Genomic DNA, 13,128 nt, shown 5'->3' with positions numbered 1-13,128 from the left:
GACAACCGCCCCAATTGTATAAGTTACACTTCGTGCCGCGCTGCGAGCTTGCAGATCTGCTATTTTTGAATAGCCAACATTTAAATAAAGTTGTTAAAATGAATGTGATGCTAGCTACATTAACTACATTTGTTGGGGACCCCCTGGAACCCCCCCCCCCCCCCCTCCCAAAGACCCCACTTAGAGAACCACAGACAGTTACTGTACAGACCACAACAGCAGTACAGATGTAAAGGAGCAGCCAAGTAGATTCTCTAGGTTGAGTTCATATAAAGTGCATTAAAATGACAAGACAGCAGACTGTGTATGGAACAGCTCACCTCATAATGCTGACTGCTACACTATTTGGACCATTATGTACTGTACTGTATATAGTACTGTACTTGGTTTCTATACCTTAACCTTCGGCTGCATGGATGTATATATTCTGTATGCTAGCTCGGTAAATTATTCATGCATTTATATTCAGTATATTCTAAACGCTGTGTGTTGTTTTTGTGGCCTGCAGCATCCTATCACAATAACCCAAGGTCCAGGGAAGGTGCAACTTCATACTGTACATTCTGAATATCTTCTGTTGCTTTTTATTCATACAGTTGTTGTTTTTTTATCTCAGTCACCCCATGGAGACTTGAATTCATGGATATGTTTTTGTCGCATTCCTAAGCCAATAATTTGATATGATGACCAGGCCTGGTAGGCAGCGGTTCCGGTAGGAGACACAAAGGAGACTCTTTGTGTCTCCTACCGGAACCGCTGCCGGTCATCAAATTGTTGGCTTAGGAATGCGACAAAAACAAACAAATATCCATGAATTCATGTCTCCATGGGGTGGCTAATTGATAGGAAAAAAGTAATTTTGGGGTGAACTATCCCTTTAATGACATAGAGCAGCCTAGCTGAACAGTCATTCATTAATTCAAGAGATAGAGCAAGGCGCTCGGGTGGTGCAGAAAGTGTCTGCCGAACCATCACAGAAGTTCGAATCCGCCGCGGTGTATCCAGCTTTGTGGAGCATCTATGCAAACACGACTGTCCCTGCTTGTTTGGGGGAGGAAAGCCAGGCGGGGGGGGGGATATTTGTCCACTGTAATCCTGTCAGCGGGGAGTGTTGGGCGGGAGGAGTAGGACAAAGGTTCTACGTCCTCCCAGTGGGGGCTCCTCACTGGCAGTAGGCAGTAGTCAGTAGGATACAACAGCAGAGACAACACAGACATGTGTGTGGTATAGGAATCAATTGGGATAAAGTCTAAATTGGGGTGAAAAAAGGGGTAAAAAACACCCAAAAAAAGAAGAAAAAAAGAGACAGACTCTAGAGCAATGGTCTTCAACGTTTTCAGGCCAAGGACCCCCTAGCTGAGAGAGAGATGAAGCAGGGACCCCCCCTATATTGTATAAAGTTGTGTTTCAGATTCAACTTTTTTTGTTTAGGTGGTCTGCTCTTTTTTCCCCTATACACCTATACCTATACCTCTTTGCCAAAAATAGCCGATCTACATGCTCACAACGCCTCGCAGCGCGAGGCGTTGTGAGCTTGTAGATCTGCTATTTTTGGCAAAGGTTCTCCTCAGAAAAGGGATGCTAAGGTTCAAGTGGTTAAGGTAAAAAAGAATCATATCACACAAAGATTTGGCGGACCCCCTGTAGTAACTCTGAGGACACCCTAGGGGTCCCGGACCCCCTGTTGAAGACCTCTGCTCTAGAGCCTATAGCTGAACAGTAATTAACACGTTTCGATTAAGCTTATGTCCTCCAGGATGCAGTGAGTTTGCTGCTGTGTTGAAATGTGCTGTTTGCACAAGGCCATGAGTCAGCCATGATACAAAATGATAAAACATATCGTTGCTGTCGGCAGAAACCTCTTATTCTCCATATTCTAACTTTTTTGTGTGCAAAAGTAGCAGATCTACATGCTCGTTTTCAGCTTGTAGATTTGCTGCTTTTGCTATTTTTGAATTTGAATGGTGAAAAGTAACAGTGTTGGTTTCCACCCAACGAAGATGATGTTACACAACACATGATGACTAATCACTAACAAGAAGAATCTGCAAAACATCAAAAATGATCATTTTATTATGCTGGAGTTGGAAATGTGGTAATTGCATAACAATTTTAAAAACAAGGAACCAAAAATGTATGTACATATTACTGTAGTACTGTGTATATACTGGTGTATCGAGTATTTACAGATGCCTTTTTAAACCGTATACTTGTCATGTGACCCCCTTTTAGGGTGTGGCTCTACAGGACGCTAGATGTCTATCTAGAGGGTCGCTATATCAGAGTGTGTGTGTCTGCATTTGTCCTGTGTGTGTGTGTGTATTTTTCACATGTTTTATACTTTTGGAAATATCTTAATAATAACTTTAATTTCATAATGGCTCTCGGTCGGGCTGTGATGGAGCTGAAAGCTTTCCCAAATGGTATCATATGTCATAGATACAGTATGTGACGTACAGATGACGGATGTCACAGATGTGACTGATTGTAACAGGCTGAACTCCAAACATCCACAGCTGGAGCCACATGATTCCATCTGGCTTCAGTTTCATACAGAAACCAAACAGTAACTCACTAGCTGGATTTCACGAAGTGAATCAATGATAGAATGTATCAGAATGACTATTCAACATCATAGGGTCCACTCTCTCCACCGACTGTATAGACAGTTACACAATTCTGTGCTAAACCAAATCAACAAGTAACAAGAAAAACATTCTCTTATGAGTCTCTGGAACAAAATAGTGAGACCATCAGCTCGGACGAGCAGCTCTGCCTCCTCATTTGTGTACAGAATTCTACAACCCATGAAAAATGTTTGAGAAGCAGTGTTTTAGAATTAAGGATGGGGAGAGCATTATTGTTTCTCCTCCGTGATTTTCTCAGCTGATCTTTTTTTTTGTTTTTGTTTTTACTTTTTTATCCCACGATTTTGTAACCCATTTTTTCACCCAGCGCCAATTGCCTAAGCTTGTAATCCTGGGCGCCAGCCTGGGGAGAGCCCCGAGCTGAGCTTGTGCTTCCTCCAATGCATGAGGAGTGAGCAGGCCGCTTCTTATCACCTGACGGGGGGGAGTTTCCCCCGGTCGGACGTAGCGCGTGGAAGGAACACGTTATTCCAACCAGTTCCTTTCCCCTCCATCAGGCGCCCTGGCTGACCAGGGGGAGGCAGTATAGTATAGATTGTTTTGTGAGGGTACCTACGCTAGGGGACACGGGGAGAACATGCAAACTCCACTTTCTCAGCTGATCTGAAGATTCAAACAGTTTGACCAGCTCAGTCTCACACCCACATGTCCAACCTTTACTAAAGCCCCCATCATTCATCATCACTGCTGTCCCACTCTTCAGCACACCGAGTTCTTCTTAAACATTCTGATGTCAGGGACCCCCAATTGATCAGCCAATCACAGTGAGCCAGCTAGGCTCACTGTGGCAGCACTGTGACGTCAGGGTTCAGTGTAAGCAGATTGACGTCTTACGAGCAGAGCTCCATTGATCCATCCAGCTGAAGTGCTGCTGCAGACACTCAGCCCAGCTATGGCTCTGATCACCGCTGGCCAGCTTCCAGTGGTGGATAGTAGTAGAGTGGTTCTCAGACTACTTCATGTCAAGGACCCCCAAAATGATACGTATTTGGCTGCAGACCTCCATCTCAGAGATGTTTTGTGCCAACTGCCAGGGACCTCCAGATGCAAAGATTTGAGTTTTAAAAAAATGTTTGTTTTAAAAATATTGTCACGACTGTCACACCCACTCTACCTTTCTCCCCCTCTTTCTAGTTCTCTCTATCTGAATAAATCTATATTGCCCTATATACCCCTAGTGCTACACTTCAGTAAATGTTCTTTTTTTTTGGGATACTTTCCGTATGACTTTCAGTCCACTGCCTTTCAAAGACAGGGGAGGGGAAAAGGTACATAATGAATGCACCACTTAAGCCCCATTTCAAATAGTGAAAATAGTAGATCTACTGTACAAGCTGCTTGCTATTATCACTATAACTGATTTTTTATTCAAAAAAATTACATATCTGGAAAATGTTTGAATGTTTTGGGGAAAATGTCTAAATCTCAATACAATGCATTGATATTGAAAAGAAAACTATGTGATTTGTAGCCTACTTCTGAGAACGTAAGTAGGCCTATTATATATAGAGGAAAATGTGCAAGCAAGTACATTTTGACAGAACAACTTTCACTTGCATGTTAATGAGTCATATTTGACCAGGAGCATCTATACTTTGACTCAAGAGCTTTGTCCGCCACGGATCGGCTGTTGGCCGGCCTCCTGCCGGCTCTATATAGGCTGATCCAGGCTCTCTGGATCACGGCTGATCCCACAGATTAGCTCACAGGATGAGCTGACCTCGAACACCTTCGCTGGGCCTTGAGCCAGGATCATGACAGCTTGCATGATGACATGCTAACTCAACAGCGGATGAGCTGACATCAACACCTCCGCTGGCCTTCAGCCAGGTTCATCATGCCGGCTAGCGTGACAACATGCTAAATCAACACAGGATGAGCTGACCCCAAACAAACGCCTTCGCTGGTCTATGGCTACGAAGAAACAGAAACAGAAATCGCTTTATGAGCGGAGGAGCGCTTTGTTCAAATGTCCGCAATGAGTCATCTGCGTTATTAGCACAAATAGCCTAGCTGAACGGTAAACATTGTGTCGTAAATGACCGGGGTGTCAGACACAGTGAAGAGGATCAAACGTGACAGTGATGAGCGGCACTCTTTTTCAAAAAGTTGAACTATGTTCTGCTTGAAGCGCTCCACCCCAAAAATGCTGGACGTCAGAGAGCGCTGAATCGTAATGCTCCGCGCTGGGAAGAGGAGCGCTCCAGCGTCTTTACCATAGAAACTCATGGCAGAAAAGGTGCTGGCAGCTCAAAGCTTTCTGTGGACTCCCCCTTAAGACTAGCCTCGCGTAGCCAGACTATATCACTGCGTGGATATGAGTCTGGTGCCTCTATGAGGACATTTTTTTCCAAGGGGGCGGGATGAAAACAATGGCTCTGAACGCAATTGGTTAGACCTACAACCAACTATCAATCACAGTCTCCCATATTTGAATACTGGGCCCTGATTGGTCACCGTAGACTTCTGGTGCAGGAAATGGATTCAACGGAGCGGTGCCAGACCCAAATCGCCGAGAGCTCCTTTTTTTTTTGCACTGGCAGATTTGTCCGGTCCCAGGCTACCTTAAGACAGCTACTGTAGCATGATGACATGCTAACTCAATCCAGGATGAGCTGACCTCAACAACTTCTTGGCCTTAGCCAGGTCCATGACAGCTAACATGACGAGTCATGCATGCTAATGCTAACTCAGCTAAATGATTGATAGTTAGGAACGGAACCAATTTGGTTCCTAACTATCAGTCGTTTAGCTGAGTACGTCCCCTCACGCTCTGAGTTAAATTAACACTGAGGATGGATTTAGATACAAATCGTCTCAAATGGGGGTCTGTGGCCTATCACATATCAAAGTGGAGGTCCCTGAAATAAGAAAAAAGGTTGAGAATCACTGTGCTAACTCAACTCAATCTGCTCTACGAAGACAATGGAACAACTCTAAAACAATTGCTACAAAACAATTGTTTATTTAGATTTTTAACGATTGATGATTTCAGCTGCATTATAAAATGTCACTTTGAAAGAGGAAACCTACAGTATTTGAGACTGAAACTGACAGAAACTCTAGCTGTGTTTGGTATTTGTGTTCAGATCAATAAGGGTTCTCAAACGTAATATTATTTTTCTATTCCTAGGACCCCCCAGTTTGGTATGCATGAGACCACGCACCCCCATGACTCTGAGAGTATGCAAATCGACCAAATGGACCCGGGGACTCCCAGACTTACAGACATGTAAGGGTCCATTATTTCCTTCCTATCAATCATTTAGCTGAGTACCCCCTGGAACCTCCTCAAGGACCCCTGGGGGTCCCCGGACTGCACTTTGATAACCACTGCAATAAAGTAATGCATACCCAGAATGAAAGTTACATACGATGCCTTTAAATACTATTTAAAAACACAGAGCACTAATGTCTCTATAGTTACAGTGGGACATGCTTTGACGGTACAAGGTCAATTGAAGTCAATATAAGTATTAGTTTACATGGTAAATACTAGGGTTGTCCGATATTGGCTTTTTTACCGATAACCGATATACCGATATTGTCCAACTCTTAATTACCGATACCGATATCAACCGATACCGATATATGCGGGGATTATTGTGATTAGGGTAAGCTCAAATTTCATATCACACACACCATATACAGTAAGAACTCCTGTAACTTATTTATAAAGCAAAAAAAAAAAAAAAAAAAAAAAAAAAATTTTTTTTTTTCAAAAACCGATACCGATATTTTCCCGATATCAATTTTTATGCTAATATCGGCCGATAATATCGGGAGGCCGATAATATCGGACATCCCTAGTAAATACAGTAAACCCATTCAGATCCAGGAAATCTGCTGTGTTTCAAAGAGACTGGACCTATAATAACAATGCACAATGACAAGTGGATCAGACCAGAGGACAGAGGTTCTCAACCTTTTCGGGCTGTGACCCCCCCAACATAATCATATTTGAACTGGGGACCCCCTAAATAATCATATTTGAACTGGGGACCCCCCAAAATAATCATATTTGAACTGGGGACCCCTCACAATAATCATTTTTTAACTGGGGACCCCTCAAAATAATCATTTTTTAACTGGGGACCCCTCAAAATAATCATTTTTTAACTGGGGACCCCTCAAAATAATCATTTTTTAACTGGGGAGTGGGGACCCCTCAAAAAAATCATTTTTTAACTGGGGACCCCCCAAAATAAGCACTTAGAATTGTAGGAGTTGCGGCGTAACATTTAGTTTGACTCTGTTCCACAGATAAATAAAAACGACTAGCGTTGCTAGGCGTTGTGCACTTTAGATCGGCTATTTAAAACCTTTTGCCTCTTTCTTATATTATTTGATAATTTGGCAAATGTTTGACCAACTTTTATAGTATAGTTTGTTGATTACTTTTGACGCAGTAATGGTCTTTAAATTGTCACTTGTCATCTGGGGAAAGAGAGAGAACCACTGGATTAGACAAGTCATTTTAATGGATATAATTCAACAAGTGTCTCTGTGTGTCACTCTGTCACCAACTCGGAAAGCGGCCGACCAAACGGTCTCGGACTTTGCGTGTGTGTCTCGTGTGACGCTGAGGTGTGTCCTGTTCAACGGCACACATTCTCAGCCTGTTCAGGAGATTAGTATCAGCATCAGCTTCCAAATGTATATGAGACTGAAACTGACAGATACTCTAGTTGTGTCTGATTGGCCCACCCAAACTGTCAGCTTCACGGATTGGCGGAGCATCACATCACACTTGTGCCGCTTAGCCAGTATAAGTCCCTGATTGGCCAACCCGACACGTTGGCTTAAGAGGCGATTCTTTAAAAAAATCTAAATCCTAACAGTTTTTTGAAAAAAATATTTTTTTTTAAAATCACGATTTTACAAAAATAGCAGATCTACAAGCTCGTAGGGCGGCACTCGGTGCCGCGCTATGAGCTTGTAGATCTGCTATTTTGGAATAGCCCAAAGAAATCTTAAAATGAGACGCAGATGCGTCCCCGGTCTTAATGGGTTAACTGCTTGGCAGTGCTTTGCGTTAACGTTTGTGCCACATAGCCAATGTAGGTGACAGCGAATGCAATGGAACAGAGAGTATGGAATTATGCAATAATGTGATAGAAGATAATGTCAGTGATGCTGGGATGGAGGAGGAGAAGGACGACTGGTTTGGTGTGAGAGGGCCGGGGAAAAAGCATCAGGCCTAGCATTGAGCCCTGGGGGACCACGGTCAACGAAGCATATAGGGTCTAAGTTGATGTGCATGAACCCATAAGACCTTATAGGCCTTTGACTTCCCCTGCACCTTACTGTGTTATGTAAGCATATAGATGCAATCTGGAATAGGACACATTCGAAAAGATGTGTGTCACATATCGTCACTGTCGGGTGGAAACCTTGTACGTACGAAACCGTCTGCAGTACCACGAAGTAGGCCATTCATTTACAAAAACATCACACATGACAAAACATAAAACGTTGAAATATGGAGACGTCAGGTTTCTGCCTGACGTAAAAAAAAAAGAAAAATCAATAGTCTTTACAAATCTAAGAAAAAGAAGGAGGAGAAGAAAAAAAAGCGTATCCCCTGACGACCATAAAAGCCCCACAGGGTCCCTTGGCTCCTGCTGTTCAAACTGTCCTGTTCCTCCGTTCGCCTGAGATGGCATTTCTCCCCCTCCTCCTTTCATCCAATCACGTGCCGTCGTTTCTAGGAAGCGGATGGATGCAGAACACAGGCTAAATATAGCCTCTCCTCTGCTCTCTAAAGACGTCAGGGAGACAACAGAGCAGCATCTGGGCGCCGGATGGAGCCCTTTAAGGGCTAATTCAGACCTCAGTGGTCTTCTAACGCTTAAACGTACCGATATATATCGGCCATGCATCGGTGTTGGACGACATTGACTGCCATCGGGATATCGGCAAATAAGTTGACATTTACTGATGACAGTGGCCGATGTTTATCTGTTGTATGACACAACATCAATGTTACACTGTTGGTGTGTTGGTTATCTTCAGCCTATACCAAGCAGCAGATTCTGAACATTATTATCTATGATGAAGAGTTATTTGTTTCACTATGGCCCAAAAGGAGGAATGACAACAAAAGCATCAGTATCGGCCCAGATTTTCCATATCGGCGCATCCCTACATAGGATGTCGCTACAGTCCATATGCACACAGATTTAGATGGAAAGTAACATGCAGTAGTGAACTGAACACGATACGTTGTCATGTCTCTTTTGATAACAGAGTTATAGAACCCCTGGAACATTGCCTATAGGACCTGACTGACAACATTATAAGACCTGAGTTCAACATACACATCCTGGGAGTGAATATACATACACTCATATGACACACTGACACATCAAATATGACACATACTGTATACACATTGACATAGCAAATCGTTGCTGTCAGGCAGAAACCTTGTATCTCCATATTCTACGTTTTTGGTATATTAATGCCCTACTTGATCATACTACAGCGTCACACAAAAGCCTCAAAAGTAGCAGATCTACAAGCTCGAAACGCGTCGCCTTGCGACGCGTTTCGAGCTTGTAGATCTGCTACTTTTGATGCTTTTGAATTTGAATCCTGAAAAGTAACAGTTTCGGACGTACAATATGAGGAGAAGGCGGAGAAGACATATTAATAGCGAATATACACACTAACATGACCAATGAAAGGCCTGTTCAATTAAAAAGATTGAAATAGACAGAATCGTGACATCACCCCAACCAAAAAACTGTATTTCCAGGTAGATAACGCCAGCGGCGGCGCATTGGAGCATTATTTTTCATTAACCTTATTTCTGGAAGAACAGAAACACTTGTGATATTGTTATTGATTATATATTGTGTCGTTTTAAATATCCACAGACATACTATACATACAGTATAGCTAATGTTCTGGACATTTTGTTTTGTATTGTGACAACATCCATAGACGACATTCTACCTGGAAATACAGTTTGTTTACAAACATTCAAACATCCTGAGTTAATTTATGTGTTACATGCAGGCTAGTCATATCCTATTCATGTGTTATAAATGTAATAGGTCATACCAGGCTGCTGTGTACTACTATGTTGTAGGTACACATTGTACTAAAGTGTAATAAACACCCACATCAATGGCTGCCATAGACGTCTGCATCAAATGAGGAATTATACTATGGCTGGTGAATGTGGCTGAGTGCCAATGAGTGACACACGCACGCACGCACAACACACACACACACACACACACACACACACACACACACACACACACACACACACACACACACACACACACACACACACACACACACACACACACACACACACACACACACACACATACATACTGTACATACACACGTGCGCGCGCATGCACACACACACACACACACACACACACACACACACACACACACACACACACACTCACACTCACACTCACACTCACACTCACACTCACACTCACACTCACACACACACACACACACACACACACACACCGCATATTAGCCTACATTGAAAAGGAGCCGTTTTATCCTCATCCAGTCGTATAAAGCCTATATCAGAACATATGTCAGTCAGTCAGATATACTTAGTTTACAGCGTCGCTCTCACTCTCTCCAGCGCAATATCGTATATCCTACGCGCGTCCGTTACGGACGCGCGTAGGATATACGATCACTTTAACTGACGTTCAACGTTATATTAGCTTATATAGACATGATCTCTGTTCGGAAAGCGACAGCCATCCAGATACGATCAAATAAATGAAGCCTTTTGGGTGGGTTTGTAGGCTGTAAGCTCTCCTTGAGTAGTCCTGTCTGTCTGCCATGTCTGACTGTCCTTACAATTAACCTTTATCACCATCATTCACCACCATCATACAATCATCATCATCATCATCATCATCATTGGGGATTAATAAAGAAATATATCATCATCATCCTCATCATAGCCTACATCCAAAGGATCACATAAACCCAATTCATCACCTACTGAACCCCATCCATATTATTTTGGGGTTCGAACATTAACCCAAAAAAAAAGATAAATATGGTGTAGGCTATAGAGTGGGGAAAAGAATGCACCAAGTACCCTATAGTGTCCGTCTATTAATAGATGACTAGGTGGATAAACTGCAGGTTTGATCCAACAGCATTTTCATTTCAACCCTATTTTTCTCCAAACCATGATCGCAGGCATTCATTCCTCCTTGACTATATAGTCCATTATTCTATTGTTCTGCTGTTATACTCTTCCCTGGAAAATAAAGACAATCTGAACATAATCAGTGTCTCTGTACAGAAACATTATGATAATAATAATAATTTCTCACCTTTGATGGTTTCTATGAGTCTCCTATTGCAGTAGAAACACACGCACACACACACTCTCACACTCACACACCTGCAGAAACACAGCACTGTCTGTCAAGTCAGGTACTGTGAACAACTGTACTTCCGGTGGGTGATTTCACAATTAAAGCAATGGTCTTCAACAGGGGGCCCGGGACCCGTAGGGGGTCCTCAGAGTTACTACAGGGGGTCCGCCAAATCTTTGTGTGATAGGATTTTTTATTTTACCATAATAATCACTTGAACCCTAGCCTCCCTTTTCTGAGGAGAACTTTAGCCAAAAATAGCAGATCTACAAGCTCACAACGCCTAGCGTATCTGAAAGAAGAACTGTGTATTTGGACAGTAATATCTATTAAATTGAAATAAATCAGAATTTAAGTTGATACTTGATGAATAATATTATTATATTATAATTAATATAAAAATATGATTATCCTGCATTTCGTTTTCTGTACAAAAACGATCCTATTGTAGATTTTATTTTGAAAGCAGAGTCACTTCAGGTCTGGTTGTTGTGTGATCAGCTGGCTCCATTGACGTACTGCAGCCCACGTCATTTGATTGACAGCTCAGTGACGATGGGGGCAGAACCTCATTGTCGGACTGTTGATTGATGTCTTGATCCACCAATCAGAGCGCAGTGAAATCAAATATGCACGAGAGGCTGTCATTCAATATTTAAGCTAGCCCCTCCCACCCTGCACACAGACTGTATTATTCATGAGACCGTGTCAGGAAATGTCTACTGGGTTACTGTTTGACTTGTGACATTATGACCCCATGTGACACTATATGGCATGCAATGATGTTTTGTTTTATTTAATTTATTCATCAGATAGATATAGATAGACAGATAGATGGATGGAGAGAGAGAGAGAGAGGGGGAACTCATTTGAAACAAGCTCTGTGCTTTTATGAGTCTTCCAGTTTAGTAGACCTTGTATTGTGAATTTGTACTTCCATGTACTGTTGTTCTCATGTCTTACTAAATAAAGTACATCAATCAATCAATCAATCAAGAGAGAGAGAGAGAGAGAGAGAGAGAGAGAGAGAGAGAGAACTGAGACAGACAGACTGTCTGTCTCTCTCTCTCTCCCTCTATATATATATATATATATATATATATAGATAGATAGATAGATAGATAGATAGATAGATAGATAGATAGATAGATATAGATATAGATATATGGGGCGGCCATAGCTGAATGGTTAGTGAACCCGTCTAAGGAGCCCCATGTTCGATTCCAGGCCAGGTCAGCATAATGTGTCGATGAAATGAAATTTGTCCCTGAGCAAGACTCTTAACCCCTAATTGCTCACAGGTTCTCATTGGAAACAAGACCGCAAGGACTTTCATGAACAACCTGTTAAAAGGAATTATCCTTATCCTTATATATATATATATATATATACACACACTATTTCATTGGTTCTCAACCCCCAGGGGTCCTTGAGGGAGTTCCAGGGGGTCCCCAGCTAAATGATAGATTAGGCACCAAATGGACCCTTATTGCGGTCCAAGTGATAGAAATGCCATTAAATGGGGGTCTGTAGCCTATGCATGTCAAACTGGGATCCTCTTAATTAGAATGGTTGAGAATCACTGCTAGAGCTGTAAAAAATCTTCTCTTATGGGGGTCCATGGCATCCCCTTGACATGAAAAAGTGTGAGAACCACTGTACTATTTAAACAAGTTTAAACAAAAAGGTCACAACTTTTCATCAATTAAAAACAATTACATTTTTTTAAAAGTATTTCATGAATAAAAAACAACAAAAAAACAACAAAAATCTAATAATATCCATAAATACATAAAAGGGAAAGCAGATCCACAAGCACGTAACTGCCTGAATTTGCCTCCAAATGTCTTGTCATTGCTGCTATTAATACCCATTAACTTTATGTTTGACCCCATATGGGTCCTTGAATGGGCTCCACAGGGTCCCCAGCTAAATAATTGATAGTTGGGAAGTACCCATAAGGGTCCATTTGGTTCCATGTGTACAATACTGATGATGTTTCACTGTAAATTGTGGTCTCACTGATTAAATGTATATCGAATGTGTGTTCTGTCTTGTATCTGTTTCAGTGTAAGATCCTTGACATTAAAAGGTTT

General features: G+C 42.1%; 1 protein-coding gene across 1 annotated transcript in view; it reads right to left on the bottom strand.

Annotated features, from left to right (window-relative positions):
* rab3ab (RAB3A, member RAS oncogene family, b) overlaps window positions 1–11,048 on the bottom strand; it is a 32,911-nt gene extending 21,863 nt beyond the window's left edge. The window contains exon 1 of the mRNA XM_084067831.1: window positions 10,988–11,048. The gene's annotated coding sequence lies outside the window, so the exon portion shown is untranslated. The remainder of the gene's footprint in view (window positions 1–10,987) is intronic.
* Between the last annotated feature and the right edge of the window lie 2,080 nt (window positions 11,049–13,128).

The sequence above is a fragment of the Gymnoscopelus microlampas genome (assembly GCF_963454915.1).
Source record: "Gymnoscopelus microlampas genome assembly, chromosome: 9".
Taxonomy (NCBI): Eukaryota; Metazoa; Chordata; class Actinopteri; order Myctophiformes; family Myctophidae; genus Gymnoscopelus; species Gymnoscopelus microlampas.
This window is presented reverse-complemented; position numbering and strand designations above follow the sequence as displayed.